Source organism: Anas platyrhynchos, chromosome 15 (genome assembly GCF_047663525.1).
Source record: "Anas platyrhynchos isolate ZD024472 breed Pekin duck chromosome 15, IASCAAS_PekinDuck_T2T, whole genome shotgun sequence".
Lineage (NCBI taxonomy): Eukaryota > Metazoa > Chordata > Aves > Anseriformes > Anatidae > Anas > Anas platyrhynchos.
Window position 1 is genome coordinate 15,526,839 of NC_092601.1, and position 14,299 is coordinate 15,541,137.

Here is a 14,299-nt window from a genome sequence, read left to right on the forward strand (position 1 = left end):
TACAGAAAGTCATTGGAAAACAAGGAGAATAACATTAAGAGGAAAGAAAAGGTAAAAAATCCAAAAAGTATAAAAACAAAGTCAAAGAAAATGGAGCTCCCTGAGAACAGAATCTAACATGTTTGCTGCCAAATTATATACACTTTTTTTTCTGCATTGTTTTTAAAATTACATTTCATCTGGAGATGCAGAGCCAAATATCTCCATGGGTAACATGTAGCTCCCCAAACTCATAGGAAATTAGTAAGCCTTAATAAAATTTATGCATGGCTTGCTATTGCAGTTCCACATCTAAAGGGAAAACAGATGTTCGCTTTAGTTATTCTCTTCATGTCCAAAGGAAAGCTGTTGGTTACAGTTGTTTTTAAAAAGGCTGGTGCGGAAAAGGTTACAAATGATGCAATTTTTACAATCCTACTCCAAGGCTGTCTGCTAACCAGAATTGCCGAGGTGATGCTTGCAGATGCCGTGTCACCCGCTTACCAGCCTCGTATTTCTTAACACCTACACTTTAGGAAAAATAAATAGAACGGAGTCCACAGTATTTGCCTGAGACCATTAATGGTCTGGCAGGCCAGGCTTCCAAGCCCTCTCGCTGAATTCACTGTTACGTTTCGCAGCCCAGGTTAACTTCAAAGGAAAGGCAGAATGGATGCACATCTGAAAAGTGTGCTATGAGACGTCACTAAATGAGTCTCTCAGGGCTTCAGCGTGAAGAAGAAAAATCTTGATTCCTCACCTCATTCACCTGGCTCTCTTCACTTCACACATGTTGTGCATTCTGCCCACATCATTTTCCACTACACGGTGCAGATGGCAACTTTTCTCTTTCCATTTTTACACAAATATTTTCAAGATGTGCAAAAACATTGGCACTTAGAGTTAAGTGTTTGCCATCTGAAAGAGATTGCCACTGCAAACATGTATGCATGCATCCACATATATCTGATATTCATTCCTTACTTTGCAGATGGGCATCGAACACAGAAGCTTTCAAAATGCTAATTCATTGTTATTCCTGTTTGTTTCTACAACATGTTTATTCATTGCTCCCCGAATGAGGGGATCCCAAAGCTTCCTTATTCTTCTGCAGCTACCAAGTGGACATAAGCACAAAAAGCAGGTCCCTGTCAACAACCAAAAAAAACCAACCAAACAAACAAAAAAACAAACAAACCTCCCAAAAGAACAGCAAGTGCAATAAATTGTAGCCATTGGCTTAATGTCCTTTCAAAGTTTTTATCCAAACAATCCTTTTTAGCCTGTGAATATTCATGATCTTCAGACAATATGAAAGGCACACCTGAATGTGGCTGTTGGCTAACTGAGGAATTATTAGTTCTCAGAAGTGGAGAAGGAAGGGACTCGGTCATTTTAAAGAAGTGATAGCAAATGATGCAAAACCTGGGAGGCAGGAACGCGGAGAAGAGCTGGCAGGAGCTAACCAGATGAGTGATCAGCATTTTATTCAGACAGTGTTTCAGCGTCCACCCAGAGGAGATTAAGTATCCTGTCCTCTCAGTGCAGAGACGGAGAAATAAATCAGGCTTTACCACAAGTGGGGTGGCAGGGAGTTAATTAGGAAAGGAAAAATATATTTCAGTTTGCAAAGGGATAAAAAATGAGCAAAAGGAGGATCTAAAATACACTGAAAACATATTGGAACACACTTGGGAAACCGTGCCTGAGAATCCTGCTGGGGGAGCCTGCAGCCACAAGGGACTGCACACAACAGGTGATTCATCTGCAAGCTGCAAACCAGGAGCCAGATGATGTTGCTCTGACTTGTCATGTGAAAGCAGACGTTTCCCTTATCCTGTCTCATGTCAGAGTCTCTCTGACAACAAAGCATAAAAAATGGCAAGATTGCATAAAGAAATAAAAGGACTTTCAGTTTCCACGGGAAGTAGTTTTTAAAAAAAACATAACCCTCATTGAAGTCAACAAGAATTGCTTGACACATCTTGTAATTTGCCTCTTAGGGTTTGTGCAAAACTAGAATATGACAGATTTTGTTATTAAAACAAACAAGAAAATTAGTAGAAGCCCCAAGAAGCAGAACAGTGGTAAAGCTACCATATTGCCTTACACTCAGTGATTTCCATTAATGATTTAAAAGAAAAGCTCAATGAAATGAGCACTACATAGTGGCATGTGCCAGCTTTGGACCTGCTCTTTGTTGTAGGACCACCTGCATATGGATACTTTAAAGCAGGAAAACCTCTCAAAGGCAATGCACCATTTTATTTTATTTTATTTTATTATTATTTTTTTTTTTTATTCCAAACTGATGTTAAATGTATTGAGGCCATGTGTCTCTGCAGAAGATCAATTCCAAACTGAGAGTCACGAGCCAGGTCAGCTGCATGGCAGCACCACCTCTCTACAAGAGGCAGGGGCTTCTGCTTTCCACCAGGTTTAAAACCCCGGGTACAGGCAGCTTTGGGGCTATATCGCCTTGCAGCAGGCAAGTTGTCAGCTGATGGGTGACGTCTTACCTCTGGGGTAAATGGCACACACAGGTCCTGCTGCTTGCCGTTCCAGATCTGCTGACGGATCCTTTTTGCCAAGAATGCCGTAGGCTGCAGAACGCTGCCCGAGAGGAAGGGCTCATGTGTGAACGGGTGCATGAACATGGCCTCTGGCTGAAAGATTTAATTAATGTTAATGGTGACTTTGTGCCACCAGTGAATATCAACACTGAGTGAATATCAACATTCCTCGTTTTGAGTAAAAGCTGGGAGTGATATTTCACCATTATGCTCAGCTAGCATCGCATATTCAGATAGCATCAGATGATGAAAGAGCACAGTCTGTGGTCAATCACCATTCCAGTAATTTAGGAGAGTGCAGAAGAAGGAACGCTGGCTTTCGACTGTCTCCATGTTTGTTATTTATACACCATGTCATTCTGATCTTGTTGCTTGCTTGTAGCTTTGGGCTGACAGTTCCCTGATTCCAAAGGCAATTCAGGCCCTGACATAAAGCAGAAGAACAATGCACAGTTCCTGTAAAACAACAGTGCTCCCCCCTGCTGCTGTCAGAATGCTGGGATTAGATGCAGAATAATGCAGTCCCTGATCAAACCTGCAGCTGTAATTCAACCTCTGGACAGTGCTGATGCCATAAATTTGTGAAGAAAGTGCAGCTCAAGCGATTTGTGAACAAGAGCTGGTGAGTCCAATTGAATTACAGTTGTGGGAGCAGCCGGGATCCCCCTGCACCGAATCATTACTAATGAGAGGCAGAGAATGATTACTTACGATTTTAATGAAATTGAATTTTAATTTATAACCTTGGCTAGAAGAGAAGGAGGAGGGAACATACAATTGAATATTTGTGGGTGACAGGGAAAAGCACAACCTGAAACCCAAAGTAAACAGGAGGAGAATGCATTCTCCTGAAGAGACAAGATAACATTTTATCTCCAAAAATATATTCATATTTTAGCAAACGGTTGTGATACAGTGAGCATTGAGGAAAACTATTCTATGTCACAGTTCAGATGATGAAAGAGCTCAGAAAGAAAATGCACAAATATGTTTTCTCCAATCCATTTACGGTGCTCAGGAGATGGTGAAGTGTTTAGCTGATTCTGAAGCCATCACAGCCCATTGTTTTGGCATGAAATCAGCAGAACGGTAACTACAAGCACTGCTAACATATTATAATCAGATAATCACACAGAACCCTTTCTGAGCAGGTCTTCCAATTTCAGCACCGAGTGCTTATTCACTACTAGAAGGAAAAGCATAATTAACAATAAATACCAGTTTAAATGTAACGCTTCTTGCTGTTTCCCTTACTGAGGCATCACTGTTTTAATATCTATTTTGATGTTGCACAGTTTCAACGGGGAACACAGTAAGGCACAGGGAGGTTAAGAAAAGTGCTTTATGAAGTTCATCTCAGATTTGGAAATGTGAAGAATGAGGTCAAGAAGGAAGAACTTGAGTAAGGAACACAAACCAGATGAGTAAGGGAGCACTTGCGGCTTACAACACAGGCTGAACAAGTTTTGCAGCTCATAATATGAACCTGCAATTCAGGGATGGTTCAAAAGATGTGGGATGTATGGTGGAAGGTATGAGACTTGGGGCTTGCACACAAATCAGGCAGAGAACTGGAGAGGTGCTGAAAAACGCTCAGACTTTTGACTTTACATTTATTTTACAGAAGGTAAATCAATATCTCCTCACCCCAATGCACTTGTATCGTATGGCTTTCTGTTATGGGGTGACCAGGGCTTGAATATGTCTCTTCTGAACTGAAAACAGCTTGATCCAAAGAGATTTTTCTACATGACATCTAAAACATTGTTTTACCTCACGCCACAACGTGACAGGGCTCAACTCAGTATTTTATTGTACAACCGTGGAACCAGAAGACAGAAACTACTAATATTCAAGCAGCAAAACATGCAAATTGAGTGAGAATTTGCAATATTAAACTATTTTGTTAAAACAAAGCGTATTTAAATGAGATGTGGTGTACCACAGAGGTTGTTCAAAGAAACAGTGTGTTCTACTGGAAGAACCGTTATAAAATAGGTGGCTACTGATGAGTGTTCATGTTCTCCTCACGTGCGTCACAGGACTATTTCACGTAAAAGTGTACTGTCATGCACACTCATACAGTCACATGGCCTAACTGATTTTGGAAACCCAAGCTGTATCACTTCACCACTGGAGGGAGACATGATTCTTTTGAAAAGCTGTAAAACTTCTTCCATAAATGTACTTCAGTAAGAAAGGGTGAAAAAATAATCTTGAGAAATACAGCTGCTGAATTTGATCCAGGCTGGACACAGTAAATCACAGATTCTAATAACAATAAAAACACAGCATGAAAGAAATAGTGCCAGATTAACAAACATACTTAGTGTTTCCACTCTGATCAATACTGCTCAAGTGAATCTTATTGAGGTGCCTGAACTTAGTCCAGGTTAAATCCACCACCAGTATCTGTATATCCTCCTCCCTTCTTCCTCTCCCCTCCCATCACTCACAAGCTGTGCTTGCAGAAACCCATTTGCAATGCTAAAGTCTCAGGCTGATATTTCCTAACCCTTTATCTGACTGTGACCTTAAATGTGACCAAAAACGTTCCAGTAGATGACATTATTTTAGTTTTCATTTAACCTCTAGTTGCCTAGTGGTCCATTTTACAATCATTCAATTACCCCCCACTACTGCTCAAAAAAAAAAAAAAAGGTAAGAAAATGATTATTTGATGCAGCTCAAGGTCACCAGCTGTAGGAGGATAGTAAACCATCATACAAGCTCAAAGTCACACAGCTCAGATGATGCTGTTGAACAACTGACAAGTATATGTATGTACCTCAGGGAGGGGGCCAGGGCACTTGAGCTCAGCATCTTCTGCTCTAAGAAACAAAAGCTTCTGCTGGTAGAACAAAAGAAGCCATTCTACTGGTTAAGCTAGGAGGAAAAACACATCTACTTGGTGGTGCGTGGCATGTTCCCAAAGAGCATGATGTTGCACATCTGTATAGACGTGCTGTTCCGTGGTGCACGTGTGCACAGATGTGCTTGCACGCACACATACACAAACACTCACACATTCTGCTTAAGTTATAAAACAGCACCTCAGCAAGATAAAGCACATGATAAGAAAGAAATTCCTGCGTGAGGGACTCTTACATTTCCAGTAAGAGTGAAGAGCCCACGGAAACTTTCAGCTCAGCTGACTATTTGTGGTTTCTGTTTTAAACTTTATTAATGACACATGCTACCACCTGCTAGCTTCCTCCTCCTTCCTAAACTAGGCTAATTGTAAAACAATTTCTACAAAACAAAGCCTTTTTTTTTTTTTTTCTTACATATTCTCATCACCTCCCCACACAACTGTATCTCACACCTACAGGTGCAGCCAACCATGGATTTCCTGTTGTACTCATTGAATAGGGCAATTTCAGAATAAATATAGTTCAAACGCTTATAAATCTCTAGTGTGAAATCCTAGCTGTGCTGAAAATAGGAGCTTTACCACAGAATTTGATATTTTTTTTCTGGCAAAGTTTTAAGTTGGTTTTGGTTCTCAGTGAGCCTCATTTATGGAAAGGAAACAACTAATGAATCTTACTGCACCTGCCATCCTTTGTCTTCTCATTGACTCAAGCATCATTTTCCATAAACCATCAAATACCTTCTGACGGTAATCATTTGGTCTTCTCTTATGTTTTATATGTTCTGGCTGAAGTTTGCCAGATCCAGCTTGTGAACAGTGATCTAAGACATTAGAAAATAGCTAGGAAGAAGCAGAAAGAAAAAAAAAGAAAAGAAAAAGAAAAAGCATATTCATCACCATCATCTCCATTATTTTTACTACAAATCAAAACCTCATCCTGAAACCACCAGAACATCCTAGCCCAAGTATAGGACGCATACACATATTCCCATACTCTCAAATTATACCTTGTGGCTGTTTTAGCTATAGCTGTGGTTCTGGTCAGTGCTGAGAATTTATAAAATACCATCTTGGCAGTCTAATTTTCAGATGTGCTCGGTATCCATGATTCTCATGGACTTCCCTAGGACTCCACATGCAGGACTTCACACGCCGGTGGAGTCTAATTATCACAAAACCTCTATATGCTGTTTTATAGCAGAGAAGGTCATGGCTTAGTTGCTGGAAGAACCCACTGTTCTGACTATCATAATAGAAATAGCAAGAGCTAAAAGGAGGAGAAATTCAAATATGTACCCCTACTGCACAGTGCAGTTCAATCTTTCTGAGGCGCACAAAGTAAATAGTAGTAATAAAATGTGATAGGAAAATCAATTGGAACAAATGAAGCACTGTCTATGCTGTATTCCAGCTTCTCTGTCCCATTGTTACTGCTGTGATTAATAAAAAGCAATCTGATAATGAGCAAATCAGCTCAGCACCAGGATATGGAGAAGTAAATGCTGCAGACATGCTACAATGACAGAGCTAAATCTCACCAGCATAAGGCTGCCTTTGGAAGACTGCTTGAGTGTTTCGGGATGCTGGTAAGAGAAAGACCATTACTACAGCAGGGTAGGCAGTGCTTGGAGGGCAGAGCTCTTTGGGAGACATTGCTGTTGTAAGCCACTGAATTTGATGTTATATTTATAAATGTGCACTTAGACCCAGGCATCAATTTTTCACATTCATTTAATAGAAGTTTACCCCACCAGCTTTCTCTAGGGTGAAAAAAATGAAGGCAACAACCAAAAACTGGCTCTTAAAACAGCATTTTAACAATACGGTAACGTTGCTATAAAGAACTCCAACTAGGTCAGAGCCAATATCCAGCTTAGCTCCTTCTGGTGCACAGAGCTAAAAGTTAATGGAGTTGTGTCCATTTATGCCAGGAAGTTTAGGCACAAGTTATTCCTTATTTCTTGTCCTGTTCTATCCTGAGCATTCTGGATGTCCCTATGACCAGGGCTGGGTATTGCTTTGTGTAGCCCTTCCTGGGCACTGTCCTGATGTACTTCTGAAGCACTACGTTATGAGTTACTCTCTGAATACTTGTTTGTGAGCAGGAGATTGTACTTCAGTGAGTTTCAGTGCCTGCTTCTCTTTCCTTGCTGTTTTGTTAACGCCTTGGTACTTGCAATCACTACAGGCTGTGCCAAAGATCAGATCCCTGTTAGTTCCCCACTTCTGTGAGCAAAAATTACCAGATTCACTGGCATTTCAGACTGAGAGGCAAGGGAAAAGTGTACATAATTGATGTGAGACCAATGGCTGTGGTGAATTTAAATCAGAAAAAAGAAAGCTGTTCTCCAGAGGACTGGATATACCAAACACTTGTGATAAAAGAAGTGGTTCCGAGGTCTGACTGCTGGCCATGAGAAGACTTTTCTACCAACATGGGAAAATGAAGTTAATGGGACAGAGAACAAAGGAAAAAAAAAAAACAAAAACAGTTGCATCTTAGTTCTTTGGTAGAATTTTTCCAGATTGCCAGGGTGGAAAAACGGCTACTTTGCCAGTGCCCTGAAAAGTCAGGGTGGCTGCTGGGGCTGCAGTCAGCCCAGGTGGAGAGGTAGCTATTACTGTTCATCTGTTTTGTAGTGATTAATTCGTGTATCCTCTGAAAACAGCAAGGGAAGCAAGTTCACCCGTTCACCTTCCATCCACAAGCTCCCACTTGCCGTGGTAGGAACAGCCCAGCCTCAGCCCCACTTCTTCACCCCTGGGAGGGTATCACTGTGTGTTGCACACCCTCAGGGCCAGGAACTGGACCATCCCCTGCGTCCTTCAGTCACCTCTAACCTGCAGGTTGCTGGTACCATGCTGAGCTGGGTGTTGCAGGTGCTTCACTGCCTGGCAGTCCCGCCTTGTTATTTGCCCAGGCATGATGGGGATCCTATGAAAGAACCATTTCTCCATCTTTGTCTTTCTGTGCTTTTTGTGTCTGCAGTTTGGAAGAAAATCAATATTGCTGTTTGTTGCTAAATTGTCAGACAGCTTTTGATGCTAATATCTGATGAAGCAGACATGCTGGTGTAGATATTTACTCTCAAACAGGTTCCCTATCACCCACCATCTGCTTTTAAAGGGTCTCTTTTTTTTTCCTTTTTTTTTTTTTTTTTTTTCTTTTCTTTTTCCAGTGACTAATGGTGCATTTAACCCCGGAGAGCCTGTGATCTGAACATCAGAAAGTTTCTGCAGCAGAGGAACAGAAAAAAAGGAGGCGGGGGAGGGAGGGTGGACGAGTTTCCTGTTGTTCTGAACTTGGCTTACTGGTAGGGTTCTCAAATCAAACTAGAAATCTTACCACTTAAGGCAGCCACCACTCAAATCCTTGAGAGTGCTGCCAGACTTGCATTATGCTCTTGTTCAGAGTCTCCAGGCCAGAGCAGCGCAAACCCAGAGCCAGCTCTGTGCAGGGTTTAAGGAGCCAGCCCGTGTTGCTGCCCTGGGCAGGCCGGCCACACCAACCCTCTGTCCAGTTCCTCTGTTTGCACAGGAACATTAATAACACCTTCTTCGTAAAGAAACATGAACACTACAGATGAAAACTGGGATGGGAAGCCTTCCATTTGCTTCTGTAGGATCAGAGGGGAAGACCAAAATTTTTCACTAGAAAGACGTGAGGGAATGCCCATGAGGATGGCACAGATTCTTTTCTGGGGGGTAAGGGCTGCAGAGGGCTTTGCAAAAATATCGAGTGTGATTTGTGGGAGCAAGGCAGAATTCTGAGGTTCCTGAAAGATTCAGGAGGAAATTTCCTGTCATGGTCTCTCGGCACTGTGTTGGCTGAATTAGGTTTTCCGTTCAGGAAGGTGTCAGACAGAATAAGTTACCCCAGTTCCCTCAGGTCCTGCGTGGGCAGGACTCACACGGCGCTGTCAGCGTAACTCTTGCTGTGCCAGGAGTTCCAGCCAACAGCTGTGCTGCTAGCCAAGGGCCAGAGCCAAAGGACCGTATTCACTGAGCTTGAACCAAGAACCACACTGGGATTAGGTCTCCAAAGCCAAAAGGCACATCGCACTGATCCACATTAGAGCCTCCTTTTTCTTTTCTTCTGGGGACGAGCCCAGTAAAGCACAAGGTTTTTCTTGAATTACAGTTTCAATTTACACATTAATCATTCGGTGCGCTGGACGTGACTGCATGGAGCAGTGTTCTGAGAAAGGAACTCAGGCAAGCGAAGTGTGCTGCAAACCCTGAATCAGCCTGGGCATTACATGGAGCAGGGAGCAAACGAGAACTCTGGAAACTGAGCAAGGCAGGAGACGTGGGGAAAGCAGAGGAACTTATAAGAAAGGAATCAGCTGAAATCCTGTGTACCTTTTAATGGCAAACAGCACAAATAGCACAATACCATTCAGCCCTCAGAAGTGAACAAAAGCAAGGGAGATAGCAGCTACACCAAGAGGGAACACATTTGATAGGCTTCACAGTATAAGCTGATTAATGCTGAATGATTCAGAGTACTCAATTCAAATAATTGCAAAATCCTAGAATGTTGTTCTCCCAGAAGTCCCAAAGCCCTGTGACTTGCTTTTTGAGTCTACAGCAGCCAGCATGGTAACTGCTGCTTGAACATCTCCCCTTAGGTGACCGAGCATTGTACCCTCACAGCAGCTCCAGGGTTCACGCAGTTCTGGACCCCCCAGAGCTGAAGTTGGCCCACCTGAATACTGTCTCCCTGCCTTCACCCTTGCTACAGAGTTTTCCAACCCTAACCCATGAAAATAGCTTGGCATAAAAAAAATACAAATACTTCTAACAGGTTTATAGGCATTTTTCCAGCTTTGGCAACTATCTCCACTTAAGGTTCATAAGCAAAAGTCTGCTTTGTGTGTGTTCCTACCCCCCTGCAAATTGTGCTGCCAGAGCTGTCTGTGCTGCAGACAGACCAATTGACAGCTTAGCCTCCAGCCAGAATTCTGATTCAAAGGAATATCAAATTCTGTGTAATAAAGTTTGCATGAAATTTTTACCTGCAACAATTCCCAAATGTGCTGAACTGCATGATACTGACTTATATAACACATCATTTTAGCAGCAGAGTTAAATATAATGTAAAGCCAGATTCAGTGCTTTTTTTCCTTGTGATCACAGAAATTATTCCACATCTGATAGCTATAAGGCCTTACTTCAATTACTTTGTAGAATATAAAAATCAAATACAAGATTTTCTTCAAAACGTGCTTGAATCAAATTAAACGCTTAAATGTAGATTTTTAAAAATACTTCGACTATAAAAAATTAAAAAAAATAAAGCCAGAAATATTTCTAGGTAAGAGATTGAAAGTATGTGAAATACTGAAAAGAACTACTTCACTATTACTTAAAAACTTTTTTTTTTTTAATGAAATGTCAGAATTAAAACATTTTTACAGACAATTGATTTGGATGAAAACACATTTTCTAACAGCACAATATTCCATTGAAAAAATTTCCAATTGAATTTTCTAGTGGCCAATTTTTCAATGACATTTTCCAAAGAATAATCCACATCTAAAAATTTTTCAGCCAGCTCTTGTGAGCTCTTAAATGAAAGAAGTAGTTTTCCAGTAATATATTATGAAAGACTGTTATTATTTAATGCTTTAGAACTTCTGTAAAAAAAAAAAAAAAAAAAAAAAAAAGTAGCATACTGAATACGGGACAATTACCCTGATTTTCTGATAATTCCCTCTTTAGCTTAAAATACAGATTATGGAGAAATGTTCACAGATTACAGTTAGAAATGTTGAGAGGTTTGTTTGAAAATGGATTAATGTAAATGTTGCTTACCTCAGACAGACAAATACAACTGGTATCCAGACATGTCTCTGTCAGATGGCTTGATCTGAACTCTGATGTCCAGCCATGGCAGCCAGCTGTAACGTGGGTCTACAGCTTGATTTTATTACTCTCGGATAATTTGTCTGCATTACAGTGGTACCTGCAAGTCCTGTTGTTGATTGCAAATCTTATACCAAGTGCTGGCTAACAATACAAAAACACCCAAAGAAAATCCAACTGAAAATTTGTCAAATCCTTACACTTCCATGAGATCCAGCAGAGACCTTGTTTTGGACTCAGTTGTGACACTGCTTACAACAAACATTTACAATATTTCCAGTTTAGATTGCGTTTTATTAATCATTTCTTCCAGTTTCTTAGCGAAATGATCATTATTGATCCTTGACCAATAAGCTGACTATGCATGGGTGGGCATTTGTTTATGTGATCAGAAGCTCAAGAAGCATATTACATGTGCATGTGAGGAGGGAAGTGGTTGCTAGATTAAAGTCATACCTCGTAAGTAAGACTTAGCAGAATCAAGAATAGTGAGAAAATCTACAGCCCAAGTTCAAAGTTTGCACTTCAGATCTGCCAGTTCAGGACTTGGAATTCACACTGTCTCCAATACTCTGCCATTTAGGGAAATTCATGGCCTCTTTTCAAGCCTGTAGTTTTGAATATATTTCAAAAGACACAGAGGTTAATTTCTTCCAGTTTAGATGGACAGCATTTGGAACTACATCAGAAGCACTTCTTCAGCTAGTGTAAATGATGATGGCCCTTACTGCTCTGCTGCACTTCTGGGAATGTGCTCCAGTTACAGATTTGCTTTTTGAGTTCACATCCAGAAGTCAAGGGGGAATATAGTTTCCAGTCCTTCTCCACTCAGTCAAAGAGAGATGAGGGTTATGAATGCCACAGCACATAGCTCTGCCAGTGAACTTCACTTAAGAGTCTGGTTGTCTTGTGTCAAATGAGTAGACAGCCTCAATGCTTTACGGCATCTACAGGACTGGGATTTTACAGATTTGCTCAGATATCGAGAAGAAGAATGTGTTCTGTGTATTTACTCCTCTCGTTTCACAGAAATAATTAGATCTGTTATTGTTCCCTGCCTCCATCTCTAGTGCCACCTTTTCCATAAGGTGGGCTTAGCTGTCCTAAAATACAGATCAAAAAGTTAAATGCTAAAGGCCAGGCAAATTTTCTAGTTTTCTTCTGTAGTCCATGGAAAGAAACAGACAGTTCAGAGGGCAATTTATCTCATCCTAAGATAGCCATCTACAGTAAGTTAGACAAATAGCTCTTGGGAGGTGTATCTCCATTCACTGTGAAAGGAACCTCCTTCAGACTTTGGCATCCACCTTTTCCATGTCTGAAGTTAAGTGAGATAAATCACATCCACAGCTGTTGTTTGTGTAAAGAGGGCTCAGAACTAAGGCAGTGGGGAGAGCAGACCACTGCAGGAGCAGCCATGAGAGATGAAGATCCTTCAACCCCTCCTTCCAGCTCCCCGTCTGTCCCAGCCACCCCGCCAGCTGTTCCTGATCCCTGCAGCAGGGACACGGGGTGAGCTCTGTCCTGTAGGCAGGCAGCTGGCTGCTCCTGCAGGCTCTGAAGCTGACCTGGCTGAACTTTTTTTGCTGAAGCAGCCCAGGAATGTTCTCGCAGGCCCACCCCTTGCTCAGCTGCGGACTCAAAACTGTCATGGTAACAAAGCACAGGCAGCTGTCGCACAAGGTTGCATGATCAGGACATTAGGAATGTCTGCAAAAATGCTCCTGGAAGGCTCAGCTTTCCCAGCCGACACTGTTTTCTTGTTGAGCTACAGAGGCTCTATGAAGAATCATCCAATTTGTTCTATATATACCCCAATCAGCTGTTATTCTTTGCCCTGGAGGGAGTTGCAAATTGCGGATGCAGCCTGCACTTTGTGAAGAGATTGCAAAATAGGAGTATCCCCCTGCTTGCGCAGTGCAAACAGATGGCATTGGGAAGGTAAAAAGCTATTCTCTGAGAAACGCTAGCTATGAGCAGTCTTTCAAACATTAATAATGTGAAAAACACAGCAGCAGAAAGTTAGATGTAAGCTGACATAAATGACTTCTGGAAGACAGCATTAGTTAAAAAAATGATATGCATAAAAGTAAGAGAAGAGCAGAAAAGCACAGTCATGTAAGCTAACATGAACTGACCCAGCCCACCTGGGAGACACCCACAACATCAGAAGCTTGTCACCACAACAGTGCAGCAGTTAATGTAGTGAGGGCAACCAGGCCAGATGTTTTGCTTGGATTCTCTCTTTTTATTGCAAGCTGCTGCATGCTGGCCTGAGCTACCAAGACAGGGGACATGGGATGAACACAGAGGCAGAGATAAGTTTGTTTGTTACTAAATGCATCTTAAAAAGGAGGGATATGGCAGGGGATGAAAGATGTAAGGATAATGAGATGTGTACCTCTTCATCCATAGGTCAGATTTTATTGCATTTCAGATCAGCAACTGTGCAAGTCATAATTATCTGATCAGTTTTATTGAATCAATTTGGCAGTTTCAGTGCAGTGTCTGATGTATAGAGGAAAAAATGTAAAATCCCTAAGAGATTTAGGAGTCCTAGTCCCACTCATTTTTGGTGGAACTTAAACTCTCTGAGGAGTCGAGTGCTTTTGAAAATGGGATGTGGTCTTCTAAGTCATGTACACACTTTTGAAAATGTTATACTAGCTGGCCACAGCACAGTGTGACACTCACTGGTCTCCTTGCTGTCAGTCATGGCAGAGAGGTCAAGGACTGAGTGGCTCACAGCGATTACTGGCTTATGAAATTCTCCTTTTCCTCTTCTCAGAACAGTCCCTCCTGTTGAGAGCAGGCATGTTGGCAGGCAATGATGTTGTACAGAAATACAGATTTCAGTGGAGAAACAGAGAACCTTGCTGCCTAGAGAAGGCACAATAGAATTTTCCACAAGTAAAAAAAATGGTAAAAATTGAGAGACATACAAATTAATACAATACAGAGGCAGGGAAAAACTAAATGAAACATTGGCAGATCTGGAAAGATC